The 16,682-nt window shown below is 37.9% G+C and overlaps 1 long non-coding RNA gene and 1 other non-coding gene across 3 annotated transcripts in view; one reads left to right on the plus strand and one right to left on the minus strand.

Annotated features, from left to right (window-relative positions):
• The window catches only part of LOC147379469 (uncharacterized), a 232,285-nt gene that overhangs the window by 134,139 nt on the left and 81,464 nt on the right, over positions 1-16,682 (plus strand). The window lies entirely within an intron of this gene.
• LOC147379470 (Nuclear RNase P) lies at positions 12,673-13,088 on the minus strand. Its single transcript, XR_015135249.1, has one exon.

The following is a 16,682-nucleotide window of genomic DNA, read 5'->3' on the forward strand; positions in this document are numbered from 1 at the left end:
GTGAAATTATTTGTCCTAGCTCTGTGAAAAATACCGTTGGTAGCTTGATAGGGTTTGCATTGAATCTATGGATTGCTTTGGGTAGTATACTCATTTTCACTATATTGATTCTTCCAATCCAGGAACACGGTATACTTCTTCATCTATTAGTGTCCTCTTTGATTTCTTTCACCAGTGTTTTATAGTTTTCTATAAATAGGTCTTTTGTTTCTATAGGTAGATATATTCCTGAGTATTTTATTCTTTTCGTTGCAATGGTGAATGGAATTGTTTCCTTAATTTCTCTATTTTCTCATTATTAGTATATAGGAATGCAAGGGATTTCTGTGTGTTGATTTTATATCCTGCCACTTTACTATATTCACTGATTAGCTCTAGTAATTTTCTGGTGGAGATTTTAGGGTTTTCTATGTAGAGGATCATGTAATCTGCAAACAGTGAGTTTTACTTCTTTTCCAATTTGGATTCCTTTTATCTCTTTTTCTGCTCTGATTGCTGTGGCCAAAACTTCGGAAACTATGTTGAATAGTAGTGGTGAAAGTGGGCACCCTTGTCTTGTTCCTGACTATAGGGGAAATGCTTTCAATTTTTCACCATTGAGGATAATGTTTGCTGTGGGTTTGTCATATATAGCTTTTATTATATTATGTTGCGGTATGTTCCTTCTATTCTTGCTTTCTGGAGGGTTTTTATCATAAATAGATGCTGAATTTTGTCAAAGTCTTTCTCTGTATCTGTTGAGATAATCATATGGTTTTTATTTTTCAATTTGTTAATGTGGTGTATTACATTGATTGATTTGTGGATATTAAAGAATCCTTGCATCCCTGGGATAAAGCCAACTTGGTCATGATGTATCATCCGTTTAATGTGTTGTTGGATTCTGATTGCTAGAATTTTATTAAGAATTTTTTCATCTATGTTCATCAGTGATATTGGCCTGTAGTTTTACTTATTTGTGGCATCTATGTCAGGTTTTGGTATTAGGGTGATGGTGGCCTCATAAATGAGTTTGGAAGTTTACCTTCCTCTGCAATTTTCTGGAAGAGTTTGAGTAGGATAGATGTTAGCTCTTCTCTAAATTTTTGGTAGAATTCAGCTGTGAAGCCGTCTGGACCTGGGCTTTTGTTTGCTGGAAGATTTCTGATTACAGTTTCAATTTCCATGCTTGGGATGGGGCTGTTAAGATTTTCTATTTCTTCCTGGTTCAGTTTTGGAAAGTTTTACTTGTCTAAGAATTTGACCATTTCTTCGAAGTTGTCCATTTTATTGGCATGTAATTACTGATAGTAGTCTCTTATGATCCTTTGTATTTCTGTGTTGTCTGTATGATCCCTCCATTTCCATTTCTAGTTTTATTGATTTGATTTTTCTCCCTGTTTCTTGATGAGTCTGGCTAATAGTTTGCCAATTTTATTTATCCTTTCAAAGAACCAGCTTTTGGCTTTGTTGATTTCAGCTATAGTCTCTTTTGTTTCTTTTGCATTTATTTCTGCCTTAATTTTAAAGACTTCTTTCCTTCTACTAACCTTGAGGTTCTTCATTTCTTCCTTTTCTAGTTGATTTAGTTGTAGAGTTAGGTTATTTATTTGACTTTTTTCTTGTTTCTTGAAGTATGCCTCTATTGCTATGAACCTTCCCCTTAGCACTGCTTTTACAGTGTCCTACAGGTTTTGGGTTGTTGTGTTTTCATTTTCATTCGTTTCTATGCATATTTTGATTTCTTTTTTGATTTCTTCTGTGATTTGTTGGTTATTCAGCAGCGTATTGTTCAGCCTCCATATGTTGGAATTTTTAATAGTTTTTCTCCTGTAATTGAGATCTACCCTTACTGCATTGTGATCAGAAAAGATGCTTGGAATGATTTCAATTTTTTGAATTTACCAAGGCTAGATTTGTGGCCCAGGATGTGATTTATCCTGGAGAAGGTTCTGTGTGCACTTGAGAAAAAAGTGAAATTCATTATTTTGAGATGAAATGTCCTATAGATATCAATTAGGTCTAACTGGTCTATTTTATCATTTAAAGTTTGTGTTTTCCTGTTAATTTTCTGTTTAGTTGATCAATCCATATGTGTGTTGGGGTATTAAAGTCTCCCACTATTATTGTGTTATTGTTAATTTCCCCTTTCATATTTGTTAGCATTTGTCTTACATATTGTGGTGCTCCTATATTGGGTGCCTATATATTTATAATTTTTATATCTTCTTCTTGGATTGATCCTTTGATCATTATGTAGTGTCCTTCTTTGTCTCTTTTCACAACCTTTGTTTTAAACTCTGTTTTATCTGATATGAGTATTGCTAATCCTGCTTTCTTTTGGTCTCTATTTGCATGGAATATCTTTTTCCAGCCCTTCACTTTCAGTCTGTATGAGTCCCTTGTTTTGAGGTGGGTCTCTTGTAGATGACATATATTGGGGTCTTGTTTTTTTATCCATTCAGCCAGTGTTTGTCTTTTGGTTGGGACATTCAACCCATTTACGTTTAAGGTAATTATTGATAAGTATGATCTCGTTGCCATTTACTTTATTGTTTTGGGTTCAAGTTTATACACCCTTTTTGTGTTTCCTGTCTAGAGAAGATCCTTTAGCATTTGTTGGAGAGCTGGTTTTGTGATGCTGAATTCTCTCAGCTATGGCTTGTCTGTAAAGCTTTTGATTTCTCCTTCATATTTGAATGAGATCCTTTCTGGGTATAGTAATCTGGGCTGTAGGTTATTTTCTTTCATCACTTTAAGTATGTCTTGCCATTCCCTCCTGGCTTGAAGAGTTTCTACTGAAAGATCAGCTGTTATCCTTATGGGAATCCTCTTGTGTGTTATTTGTTTTTTCCCTTGCTGCTTTTAATATTTGTTCTTTGTGTTTGATCTTTATTAATTTGATTAATATGTGTCTTCGGGTGTTTCACCTTGGGTTTATCCTGTTTGGGACTCTCTGGGTTTCTTGGACTTGGGTAATTATTTCCTTCCCCATTTTAGGGAAGTTTTCAAGTATTATCTCCTAACTATTTTCTTATGGTCTTTCTTTTTGTCTTATTCTTCTGGGACTCCTATGATTCGAATGTTGGGGCATCTAACATTGTCCCAGAGGTCTCTGATATTGTCCTCATTTCTTTTAATTCATTTCTCTTTTTTTCCTCTCTGATTCATTTATTTCTACCATTCTATCTTCTACCTCACTAATCCTATCTTCTGCCTCCATTATTCTACCATTTGTTCCCTCCAGAGTGTTTTTGATCTCATTTATTACATTATTTATTGTATATTGACTCTTTTTATTTATTCTAGGTCCTTGTTAAACCTTTCTTGCATATTTTCAGTCCTTGTCTCCAGGCTATTTATCTGTGATTCCATTTTGTTTTCAAGATTTTGGATCATTTTCACTATCATTATTCTGAATTCTTTATCAGGTAGATTCCCTATCTCTTCCTCTTTTGTTTGGTTTGGTGGGCATTTATCCTGTTCCTTTACCTGCTGGGTATTCCTCTGTCTCTTCATCTTCTTTATAGTGCTGTGTTTGGGGTGGCCTTTCCATATTCTGGCAGTTTGTGGAGTTCTCTTTATTGTAGAGTTTCCTCGCTGTGGGTGGGGGTTGTATGGGTGGCTTGTCAAGGTTACCTGTTTAGGGAAGCTTGTGTCAGTGTTCTGGTGGGTGGAGCTGGATTTCTTCTCTCTGGAGTGCAATGAAGTGTCCAGTAATGAGTTATGAGATGTCAATGGGTTTGGAGTGACTTTGGGCAGCCTGTATATTGAAGCTCAGGTCTGTGTTCCTGTGTTGCTGGAGAATTTGCGTGGTATGTCTTGCTCTGGAACTTTTTGGCCTTGGGTGGTGCTTGGTTTCAGTGTAGGTATGGAGGCATTTGATGAGCTCCTGTCAATTAATGTTCCCTGGAGTCAGGAGTTCTCTGGTGTTCTCAGAATTTGTACTTAAGCCTCCTGCTTCTGGTCTTCAGTCTTATTTTTACAGTAGCCTCAAGACTTCTCCATCTATGCAACACTGTTGATAAAACATCTAGGTTAAAGATGAAAAGTTTCTCCACAGTGAGGGACACCCAGAGAGGTTCACAGAGTTACACGGAGAACAGAAGAGGGAGGGAGGAGATAGAGATGACCAGGATGAGATGAGGTGGAATCAAAAGAGGAGAGAGCAAGCTAGTCAGTAATCACTTCCTTATGTGCACTCCACCATCTGGACCACTCAGAGATGTTCACGGAGTTACACAGAGAAGAGAAGAGGAAGGAAGGAGACAGAGGTAGCCAGGAGGATAAAGGGGGAATCAAAAGGAGGGAGACATATCCAGCCAGTAATCAATTCCCTAAGTGTTCTCCACCGTCCAGAACACACAAAGAGATTCACAGAGTTGGGTAGAGAAGAAAAGGGGGAGGGAGGAGATACAGGTGACCTGGTGGAGAAAAGGGAGTGTCCAAAGGGGGAGACAGCAGTCAAGCTAGTAATCTCACTCCCAAGTTTTTACTTCATTACCCTTTTTTATGGATACTGATGATTGGGTTCTTAAAGGTACAAAATCAATAACAAATACCAAAAAGCAAAGATTAAAACTCTATAGTAGAGGTTGGATTTTAAAAAATACAATATTAAAGAAAAAAAGTCACAAAAATTATTTAAAAATACATATATATGAAGTTTGCTTTAAAAAATAGGGACTCTCTCTCTCTCTTTTTTTTTTTTGCAAAGTATAGTAGGTTATAAAAATGAGAATGAAAGGAGTAATAGAGGACTTAAAAATAAAACAAAAATTTAAAAAAATTAAAGAATGATAGTAACAATGTATCTAGGATTTTCTCTGGTGGTGTTGTGGGCAGTGTGGGGTCAGTTCATTTTCGAATAGTTCCTTGATCCGGTTTATATTTCTCAAGATCTATAGGCCCCTTCCTATGTAGTCGGTACTAACTACAGGGTTTTAATCTATTGCACCTGTCACTTCCAAGGAGGTTCCCTCTGTTTTAGCTTCTTCTGTTTGCTGGTCTCTTCAGTGTCTAATTTCTGCCCTGACACAAAAGGGCGGTGGTGGACACTTTTTTTAGGCTCACTTGTTCGATCATGCTATGGGGAGGGAGGGACACTGCAAATAAATAACACTGGTGTGTGCTTGCAGTGTCTCAGCCACACTGGGTTTGCCCCTGCTCACGGCATGTGTGCTTTCCCTGTCTACCCTGCTTAGGCTCTAGGTTGCTCTGCTGGGAACTGTCTGAGGCCAGCCCTGGGTTGTATGCATTTCCCAGGTCTAAGCTGCCCAGGTGCAGGTACTTGGCTAGTCCTCAGAGGCACAGCCTTGGTTGGGCCTGCGTTTGTGTCCTTCCCAGGTCCAAGAAGCTCAGGTGACCAGGTGTTTGGCGAGCATGGTCGCTACGACTCATCTCCTCCCCTGTCCCTGCCGCTCGGTTTTCTGAGTGTACAACCAGCGCACCTTCTCAGGCGGATGTTGACTGTCCAAAATCCCAAGAAGTCTTGGTTAGCAATGAAGCCTGCTTGCAGTTTGGTACATGATGCTTCTCTGGGGCCGCAACTAACCCCTTCCAGCTCTGGCTACCCTCGCCTGCCTGTCACAGGAGGCGGGTGATGGGCTGGTCTGCAGCTGGCTAGCTCTGCTTAGCCCTTTGTTCTGTGAGTGGGCCTGTGGTGTCTTAGGTTAGGGCTTTTCGTGTGGTAGCTGTCCCACAGTCTGGTTTGCTAGCCCAAGTTAGTTCCCTCAGATTGCTCTCGGGACATTCAGGCCTGGTCCTTACTTTAAGTAATGCAGCCCGCGCCTCCCTGCCCAGTCCCCGCTTGCTAGTGGCAGATGCAAGCATCTGGGCTGCTTTTCCTCTGGGAGTTACCATTGGACACATAATCTGTGGGTTTTAATTATTTATTTATTTGTCCTCCCAGTTATGTTGCCCTCTGTGGTTCCAAGGCTCGCCACAGACTTGGCAGTGAGAGTGTTTCCTGGTGTTTGGAAACTTATCTCTTTTTTAAGACTCCCTTCCTGGGACGGAGCTCTGTCCCTATCTCTTTTGTCTTTCTTTTTATCTTTTATATTTTTTCATACCTCCTTTCAAAGACAATGGGCTGCTTTTCTGGGTGCCTGATGTCCTCTGCCAACATTCAGAAGTTGTTTTGTGGAATTTACTCAGCATTCAAATGTTCTTTTGATGAATTTGTGGGGGGAAAAGTGGTCTCCCCATCTTATTCCTCCACCATCTTCAAATTCTTAGTCCCATGGTGATTTTATAACTTAATTAATCTCTAACTTAACTATATACAGTTACTAGAAAATATATTGAATAAATGTATAAATGAACCAGAACCAAAATTTCTAGGCCATTGTTCCTACCATTGTAGTCCTCAGAAACCAGCATCACAATTACCTGAACTGTTGCTAGAAATACAGATCCCTGGGTCCATCTAAATCAGAATCTCTGAGGGCTTGAGCCATGGATGTACACACTTAACAAACCTGTGGGTAGTTTCTATGCACACTAAAGTTAAAAAATTTTTTCTATATTCTCAATCTCAGTCTTTCCCACAGTGCCACTGAAGGGTTAAGTCATCAGCTCTAAGGTTTTCTTTTTTATTTCTGTGTTAATATAGGGTGGGAGATTCCATCTCATATGAATCAGTAAGGAACTTGTCTTAAGAAGAAAAATTCTTATTAGGGGAAAGAATTATTTTCTCATTTCTTTGAAGTGTGTATGTATCTACTTATTTAGGCATAAGTATGTGTGTGTCAAATAGAGAGAAAAAGCACTTCCTTCATTGTCACATGAAGAAAGCATTTATATAAATTAGTAAATAACTTCAAGAAGAGATGCCACATTTGTCTGCCTTTTGTACTTATTTTTGCTTCTCCTATCTACACAATCCGTCTTGGTAAATAATGGATGTCCTGTCTTCTTTTGTAGCCTTTTAATTGAAGTCATGGAAATCATCTTAAAAGGTCATCTTGTCCTTCCCTTGACCTAAAAGCCTCAAATATTTAAAATTTTATTTTTAAAAAATTCCCACAATTACAAAATTCTGAAATATCTTAGAAGCTGATTTAATGTCCAACATCCAAAAGCTTCTTTCTTTCTTTCCTTGTTTTGGTATTAAAATTAATTTTTATCTATTTTGTTTTCAACAAAAATGAAAAGAGCTGGTCACCACAATCTGTGGAATAGCTCTTCAGTGAAAACTATTAATAAGGGCCTTTCAACCAGCTCTTCTCTAAACTAAATAATATAAATCTTTCTTATCTTTCTTGGGATTCCCATATTCTAACCCTTCAGTTATTTTTCTTCCTTTATCCTGAAATCTCTTCAGTTCCAAGGTGTGCAACTAGACACAGTGGGATCTCACCAGTGCTGAATATAATAGGAGGATTACCTTGCTGTTCTTATTTACTCTGCTTCAATTTAAGCATCCCATAGAACTCTGAGAGGGGAAGATAAGATGTAAATGAATGTCCCGTGATGCTCATGGTTTTGAATAATTTCATAACACTTTTCATAAAGATATGGATGTTATTCCTAGGAGCTTGGGTAGTTTGTATCATAGGTAATTACTTTCTGCCTATCGATAGTGTTTTAAGTTTAAGTTAGATGAATTATTCCTCACTTCCACTTCTAAAGCCATTATCATAAAAAGTGGTTTCAGCAGAAAAGAACAACTCTGCATTTTAACAGAGGGAAAAGGACCACTTTATACCCATTCTGTAAAGAGTCTAGCATTCTTTAGTGGTATGAAATGATATAGAGTTCTGCTTTCCCAACTTAATAACACAGCCCAACATGTTCTTTATATTTTTTATATTATTATATTAATAATATAAATATAATACTACATTCTATTTATATTATTATCTTGTTTAGCTATCCTAAATCCTAACAGAAATATCTATCTTTATTTACCAATTCTAGTGAAAGTCTAAATAAAAACTAGTTTAAACTAGATTATGAAATTAACAAAGCTGTAAATTGAATTTACAATTGTTTCATCAATGTAACTGAAAATGCAGGAATTTTACTTTCGGTTTTGCTTGTTTTTTTTGTTATCTTGTTCCATATTGGAAATGGCCAATAAAATTATTTATTAATTCTTACATAAAAATATGTTGAATACTTCTTATGTCAATGCATGCAATAAGTTTAACTGTTGTCAGAGAAAATCTTAAACAGATTAGCATGGAGTGGTTTTCCATGTGTTCTCTTTCTTATTTTGTGCTGAAATAGGTTCTTTTTGCATCTTATTATTCTTTTTTTTTTTTAAGATGTCTTCAGTGTTATCTCATTCATTTAAACTCCAAGGCTTTCTTCTTTGCATTCCCTCCCATTCAACTCTGAAATTCCAGGTTTTTGTTGTAACTCCCTTGGCTCTGCATGCAATCCAGAGACTTTTGGAGGTAGCAAGGTTTTGTTGTACAGAAGGATAATATCACTAGCACATCCTTATCTCATTTCTCAACTCTTTATCCTCCTTTCTACTCAGCTACATTCTTCCCATGCTCAAGTGGGTTTATGGGAATTTAGGTAAGTTTTACAAAGACATTGAATATTTGAGCTGTATCTTCAAAACACAAATGTCATCTTGCCATACCCTACCTTTAATAGAAACTATTGCTTGTAGGATAAAAATCTATTTCTTTTGTGTGCACTTTTTAATTTGACATCATGTTATGCCAAAATATCCCCCTTTTTAGTCTTCCTGTCTTCCTCCACACACACTCCCAATCTGCTATTTTCCAGTTTATGCCTGTTGTCTGCCTTTTGCTCTTTAATGTATTCTGGTATGAATGAAAAATTCTGTAATGATCCATCTATTGAAGTACAGCTTATACATTTAATGCCTCTGCAAAGCTTGTCTAAGTTTCCAATAGCAGAACACTGTTTCCTCTTTACATTCCTATGGCATTAACAACAACAAAAACAAAATGCTTGCTATAACACTGAATGCTTTTATTAACATTTTATTTAATAATATGTTCTTTACTCTAAAGAATATGCTTTTAGACTCCAGAACAAAAATTCGTTCATTTATTTATTCAATAAATATTTTGCTAAGACATGCTAGAAGTCAGGTACCATTGTGTGAAAGAATGCTGATGAACAAAAGTAACGAAGACTAGGTTTTCATGTTCTGTTTATTATTTCTTTGTTTCTTTCTATTTTTTTTTTTTGTATCTCCCTTCCTTCCTTCCTTTGTTCCTTTTTTTTTTTTAATTTTAGAGGAGGAGCCTGCAGATAAGTGGACAAAAAAGTTAATTTCAGACTGTGATAAACTTTTCATACCATAAATATGAAAAATGTGTATGAAGCTATTAAAAATAATGTTAGTATAGATAGTCATGGGGGCTTCCCAGGTAGAACTAGTGATAAAAATGCGGGTTCAATCCCTCAGTCAGGAAGATGCACTAGAGGAGAAAATGGCAACCCATTTCAGTATTCATAATGGGAGAATTCGATTGTCAGAGGAACCTGGTAGACTACAGTCCATGGATTTGGAAAGAGTCAGACACAACTGAGTGTCTAAGCACGTACACAGTCATAAGGTCTCTCTTTTTCTGTATTATGAAATAGTGTGTAAGTTCAGTTCAGTCGCTCAGTTGTGTCTGACTCTTTGAGACCCCATGAACCACAGCACGCCAGGACCCCCTGTCCATCACCAACTCCCGGAGTCCACCCAAACCCATGTCCATTGAGTTGGTGATGCCATCCAAACATCTCATCCTCTGTTGTCCCCTTCTCCTCCTGCCCTCAATCTTTCCCAGCATTAGGGTCTTTTCAAATGAGTCAGCTCTTAGCATCAGGTGGCCAAAGTATTGGAGTTTCAGCTTCAACATCAGTATTTCCAATGAACACTCAGGACTGATCTCCTTTAGGATAGACTGGTTGGATCTGCTTGCAGTCCAAGGGACTCTCAAGAGTCTTCTCCAACACCATAGTTAAAAGCATCAACTCTTCAGTGCTCAACTCTCGCATCCATACATGACCACTGGAAAAACCATAGCCTTGACTAGATGGACCTTTGTTGGTAAAATACTGTCTCTGCTTTTTAATATGCTGTCTAGGTTGGTCATAACTTTCCTTCCAAAGAGTAAGCATCTTTTAATTTCATGGCTTCCGTCACCATCTGCAGTGAATTTGGAGCCCAGAAAAATACAGTCAGCCACTGTTTCCACTGCTTCCCCTTCTATTTGCCATGAAGTGATAGGACCAGATGCCATGATCTTAGTTTTCTGAATGTTGAGCTTTAAGCCAACTTTTTCTCTCTCCTCTTTCACTTTCATTAAGAGGTTCTTTAGTTCTTCTTCACTTTCTGCCATAAGATTGGTGTTATCTGCATATCTGAGGTTATTGATATTTCTCCCTGCAATCTTGATTCCAACTTATGCTTCTTCCAGCCCAGCGTTTCTCATGATGTACTCTTCATATATGTTAAATAAGCAGGATGACAATATATAGCCTCAACGTACTCTTTTTCCTATTTGGAACCAGCCTGTTTTTCCATGTCCAGTTCTAACTGTTGCTTCCTGACCTGCATACAGGTGTCTCAAGAGGCAGGTCTGGTGGTGTGGTATGCCCATCTCTTGAAGAATTTTCCACAGTTTATTGTGATCCACACAGTCAAAGGCTTTGGTATAGTCAATAAAGCAGAAGTAGATGTTTTTTTTCTGGAACTCTCTTGCTTTTTCGATGATCCAGCAGATGTTGGCAATTTGATCTCTGGTTCCTCTACCTTTTCTAAAACCAACTTGAACATCTGGAAGATCACAGTTCATGTATTGCTGAAGCCTGGCTTGGAGAATTTTGAGCATTACTTTACTAGCACGTGAGATGAGTGAAATTGTGCAGTAGTTTGAGCATTCTTTGGCATTGCCTTTCTTTGGGATTAGAATGACAACTGACCTTTTCCAGTCCTGTGGCCAGTGCTGAGTTTTCCAAATTTGCTGGCATATTGAGTGCCGCACTTTCATAGTATCATTTTTCAGGATTTGAAATAGCTCAACTGGAATATCATCACCTGCACTAGCTTTTTTTGTTGTTGTTGTTCATAGTGATGCTTCCTAAGACCCACTTGACTTCACATTCCAGGATGTCTGGCTCTAGGTGAGTGTGAGTGATCACACCTTTGTGATTATCTGGGTTATGAAGATCTTTTTTATACAGTCACCTCTTCTTAATACCTTCTGCTTCTGTTAGGTCCATATCATTTCTGTCCATTATTGAGCCCATCTTTCCATGAAATGTTCCTTTGGTATCTTTAACTTTCTTGAAGATATCCCTAGTCTTTCCCATTCCCTTGTTTTCCTCTATTTCTTTCCGTTGATCACTGAGGAAGGCTTTCTTATCTCTCCTTTCTGTTCTTTGGAACTCTGCATCCCAATGGGTATATCTTTCCTTTCCTCCTTTGCTTTTTGCTTCTCTTCTTTTCACAGCTATTTTTAAGGCCTCCCCAGACAGCCATTTTGCTTTTTTGCATTTCTTTTTCTTGGAGATATTCTTGATCCCTGTCTCCCATACAATGTCACGCACCTCCGTCCATATTTCATCAAGCACTCTATCATATGTAGTCCCTTAAATCTATTTCTTATTTCCACTGTATAGTCATAAGGGATTTGATTTAGGTCATACCTGAATTGTGTCTTGGTTTTCCCCACTTTCTTCAATTTAAGTTTGAATTTGACAATAATAGTGTGAAAAGAAATAATGATTTAAATTTTTATGTTGAAGAAAGAGATACATTTAAATGAAGAATAAAATTGGGCAATTTGTGAATATAAATCTTTGTATAGATATATGCAAAATACATTAGACTATAATTTCTTAAAGAAATTATATATATATATATATATAGGAACTATTTTTTTTAATCCTTGTATGATATTTAATTAGTGTATTTTACACAGATGTTTAATTAAAAATATATATTCCAAATTATACTTTAAAAGTTCACTTGAAAACTGAAACTGTTAGTCACTCAGTTTTGTCCAACTCTTTGCAACCCCATGAGCCTGCCACGCTTTTCTCTCCATGGGATTTCCCAGGCAAGAATAATGGAGTGGGTTGCCCTTTCCTTCTCCAGGGTACCTTCCCGAGCCAGGGATTTGAACCTGGGTCTCCTGCATTGTGGGCAGATTCTTTACCATTTGAGCCACCAGGGAAGCCTCTAAAAGTTCACTTATAATTCCTTAAACAATTAAGATATTTTTTAAGAACCTCAAAGATTGAAAATAACTTTTTGTTCATTAGTCTCTTTATAGCGACTTTAAATAATTTTACTTTTTTAAATAAAATGTGTTTGTATCAACTCCAAATAATTTTGTATACTAAATTCTTTTCATTTCTAGAAATGATCATTGAGAGTGTGTTATAATGATTAGTTCTTCACTGGTGGTTCAAATGGTAAAAAATCTGCTTGAAATGCAGTAGACCCAGGTTTGATCCCTGGATTGGGAAGATCCTCTGAAGAAGGCAAAGGCTACCCACTCCCATATGCGTGCATGTAGAATTCCATTGACAGAGAGCCTGGCGGGCCACAGTCTATGTGGTTACAAAGAGTCCAGACATGACTGAGCCACTAACATACTTTTTCTTCACTATCATACTTATCAAGCAAAAAATACAAAATAGTATTCTAAACACAAAGAAAAACTCTGAGTTGCAGAATTCTTTTCTCTCATGAAGTATCAGGCAGATGGTTGAGATCACTGTGGTTCTTGATGAGTGGGAAGTAAGAACAGCTCCACATTGTACTAAGGATAAGTGTCCACAAACAAGTACATTTTTATTGTAAAATTTGGTAGAAGCCCAATATTCCATTTTATAGTGAAGTGTTTGCATCAAGTAGTCCTGGCAGGCGTGAGGCTGTTCCATGCTCTGGCTAACGAGGCATCTTCCAGGCCCCTCCACAAAAGTGGGGTCCATGGCATCTCCTGTCCTGTCTGCCCTCGCACATGGAATCACATTCTCTGGGAACTCACCTCTGGGAAGCTCAGGGAGGCCCTGTTACTGCCTGTTCTTGGCCCTAGTCTCAGACCTTCTCAAGGAACATGGGGGAGAGTGACTAAGTGCACTCAGCTCGTGGCCCCACCAATGAGCTTCCCTCCACCCTGTGTCAAGTAGTCCTCATTTTGAAATTCACTAATGATGCCTGATCCATATCATAGGCTTGGAATTCCTGTAATATTTCATTAGGCTTGTCAACCAGATTTATCCATAAATGAGAATAAATGAGCATGTCAGCATAAGTTATTGTGGTAATTTGTGAAACTGCTAATGAGATACTTTCTGAACTCATAAAAGGAAAGAGGTATGTCATTAAATTACACAAAATAATTTTATTTTGTGTAGTATATGAGCTGATATTTTATCAAAAACGACACCCTGATATATCAGTGAACTGAAGATGAACAAACAAATGTTCCAGTGAAGGAGGTCTGATGTTATTTAGAAGTAGCTGAGACAATGTAGACCTGTGGTGGATTCATTTGATATTTGGCAAAACTAATACAATTATGTAAAGTTTAAAAATAAAATAAAATTTAAAAAAAAGTGATTATTTTGAATTAATTGGATTTTTTTATGTTTTTTTAATGTTTTAGAATGTAAGCAAAGGCAGTAATAACTTTAGTATGCATTACATTTGTACAGAAATTTTATATGAGTTATTTAATTTGCTCATTACAAGAACCATGCACATTATTAATTTGCCCAGTGTTTAAGCTATTGAACCTCAAGGAATTTATGGTAGAGTTAGGAATCAAATTCAGGTATGTTGTTTTGTCACTGATTCTTTTTGTAATACAGTGCTCCTCAGTGGAAAACTTCGACTATCAGATAAACTCTCTGGAAGAGACTTTATCACCAAAATCATGGCAGTAGTATAACAGTAAACAGTATGGGACCTGGTGTTCAAATCCTGGCTTTATTCCACTTTAGTTATGTGACCTCTGGCAAATTTCTGAAGTTCCATCTATAAATCGTTAAAATAATATTGCTCATATGATTGCTTTGAGGACTGATGAAGTAATACCTGCAGTCAATAAGCTACTATCTAACTGTATCAAGTCAATAGTTCTCAAATTCGGGGTTTTAGGACCCGTCTTGAATGTAGAGTAGCTCCTCTCGGCCCTCCTGCGCCCGCGAAGCTACCGCTCCTTGGACATGGGGTTGCTCCTCTCTGCCGCCGCTCCTGGCCTCCGGAGGTGGGTACCTCCTCCCTGCCACCACCCCAGACCTCAGATGTAGGGTAGCTCCTCTCTGCTGCTCCTGTGCCATTGCAGCCTGGCACTCTCAGCCGCCGCCCCTGACCTCGGACACTTTATTGACTATGCCAAAGCCTTTGACTGTGTGGATCACAATAAACTGTAGAAAATTCTTCAAGAGATGGGAATACCAGGCCACCTGACCTGCCTCTTGAGAAACCTATATGCAGGTCAGGAAGCAACAGTTAGAACTGGACACAGAACAACAGACTGGTTCCAAATAGGAAAAGGAGTACGTCAAGGCTGTATATTGTCACCCTGCTTATTTAACTTACACACAGAGTACATCATGAGAAATGCTGGGCTGGAAGAAGCACAAACTGGAATCAAGATTGCAGGGAGAAATATCAATAACCTCAAATATGCAGATGACACCACCCTTATGGCAGAAAGTGAAGAGGAACTAAAAAGCCTCTTGACGAAAGTGAAAGAGGAGAGTGAAAAAGTTGGCTTAAAGCTCAACATTTCAGAAAACGAAGATCATGGCATCGTGTCCCATCACTTCATGGGAAATAAATGGGGAAACAGTGGAAACAGTGTCAGACTTTATTTTTTGGGGCTCCAAAATCACTGCAGATGGTGACTGCAGCCATGAAATTAAAAGACGCTTACTCCTTGGAAGGAGGGTTATGACCAACCTAGATAGCATATTTGGAGAAGAAACAGATTCAGACACGACTGAAGAGACTTAGCAGCAGCAGCTGCTGCAGATAGCATATTGAAAAGCAGAGATATTACTTTGCCAACAAAGGTCCATCTAGTCAAGGCTATGGTTTTTCCAGTGGTCATGTATGGATGTGAGAGTTGGACAGTGAAGAAAGCTGAGCGCTGAAGAATTCATGCCTTTGGAGAAGACTCTTTTGAGAGTCCCTTGGACTTCAAGGAGGTCCAACCAGTCCATTCTGAAGGAGATCAGCCCTGGGATTTCTTTGGAAGGAATGATGCTAAAGCTGAAACTCCAGTACTTTGGCCACCTAATGCAAAGAGTTGACTCATTAGAAAAGACACTGATGCTGGGAGGGATTTGGGGCAGGAGGAGAAGGGGATGACAGAGGATGAGATGGCTGGATGGCATCACCGACTCAACGGACATGGGTTTGGGTGGACTCCAGGAGTTGGTGATGGACAGGGAGGCCTGGTGTGCTGCAATTCATGGGGTCGGAAAGAGTCAGACACGACTGAGCGACTTAAATGAACTAAGGACCCTCCTACAAACTTAGAAACTGTTGTGTACTCTAATGAATGTGTATGTGGGCTATAGTTATTAATGCTTGCCATAATAGGATTTTAAAATAATTTTCTAATTAACTAAAAATTATAGCAATGTATACTTTATAAGCTAAAATAAATAATATTTTTAAGGAAAAGTAACTATATTTTCCAGACCAAAAATTTAGTTAAAAGAATGGCTTTGTTACATTGTTAAATTTTTGTGAGTTTGTACTCTTTGCCATAATAAAACAGATGAGTTACCATATCTTTTTCTGTATGCAATCTGTTTTGATATGTTGTTTTTGTGGAAGTATATGAAGAGAATCTGCTCATAAATAGATATGTAGTTGGAAAATGGAGAAATACTTTTAAAAGCTTTTCTGATAATTGTGGATATTCTTTGGTAGAACATCAAATCTTGACAAATGATAGTTTTCTAAAGCTTTGTTGCAATGTGGGATTTAAAACTATATCAATGAACTTTTAGAGCTCTTTTACATTAAATCCCATTGATCTGTTATATACTTGGAATGGATCTTTTATGATGCATAGTCTCATAATATCATGCATTGGTCACTTGAAAAATGTTGGTTAACTGATTATGCTATCTCCCAAATGTTGCCACATTTCATTATGCAACATCCAAAAATCACATTCATGATTTTTGGTGACATTTAATGTCACCACCAATCATATTAGAAAAATCTTTATTTATTGGGAAGTTCCTAAGCCTATCATGATAGATGCAAGTTTTTTATACGTCTTAATTTTGCTTAAAATTCTGAATTTTATTATTAACAAATAATTTTTTTCCTTGAAGTATAAACTTACTGTATTCCTTTCTGTCAAAATTTCTGCCAGATAATCTTCCAGAAAATTGTAGATTGTCTGTCAGTTGTTCCTTCAAGTAAAAATTCTTTTCTATGTAAAGCACAACTGCTGCTGCTGCTGCTAAGTCGCTTCAGTAGTTTCCGACTCTGTGCGACAGCTTCCCCATCCCTGGGATTCTCCAGGCAAGAACACTGGAGTGGGTTGCCATTTCCTTCTCCAATGCATGAAAGTGAAAAGTGAAAGTGAAGTCGCTCAGTCATGTCCGACTCTTCGAGACCCCATGGACTGCAGCCCACCAGGCTCCTCTGTCCATGGGATTTTCTAGGCAAAAGTACTGGAGTGGGGTGCCATTGCCTTCTTCAAAAGCGCAATTAGTACCACTCAAAAATAATCGCA

Source organism: Bos grunniens, chromosome 1 (assembly GCF_055505025.1).
Source record: "Bos grunniens cultivar Pamir isolate PY7600 chromosome 1, Bosgru_T2T1.0, whole genome shotgun sequence".
NCBI lineage: Eukaryota > Metazoa > Chordata > Mammalia > Artiodactyla > Bovidae > Bos > Bos grunniens.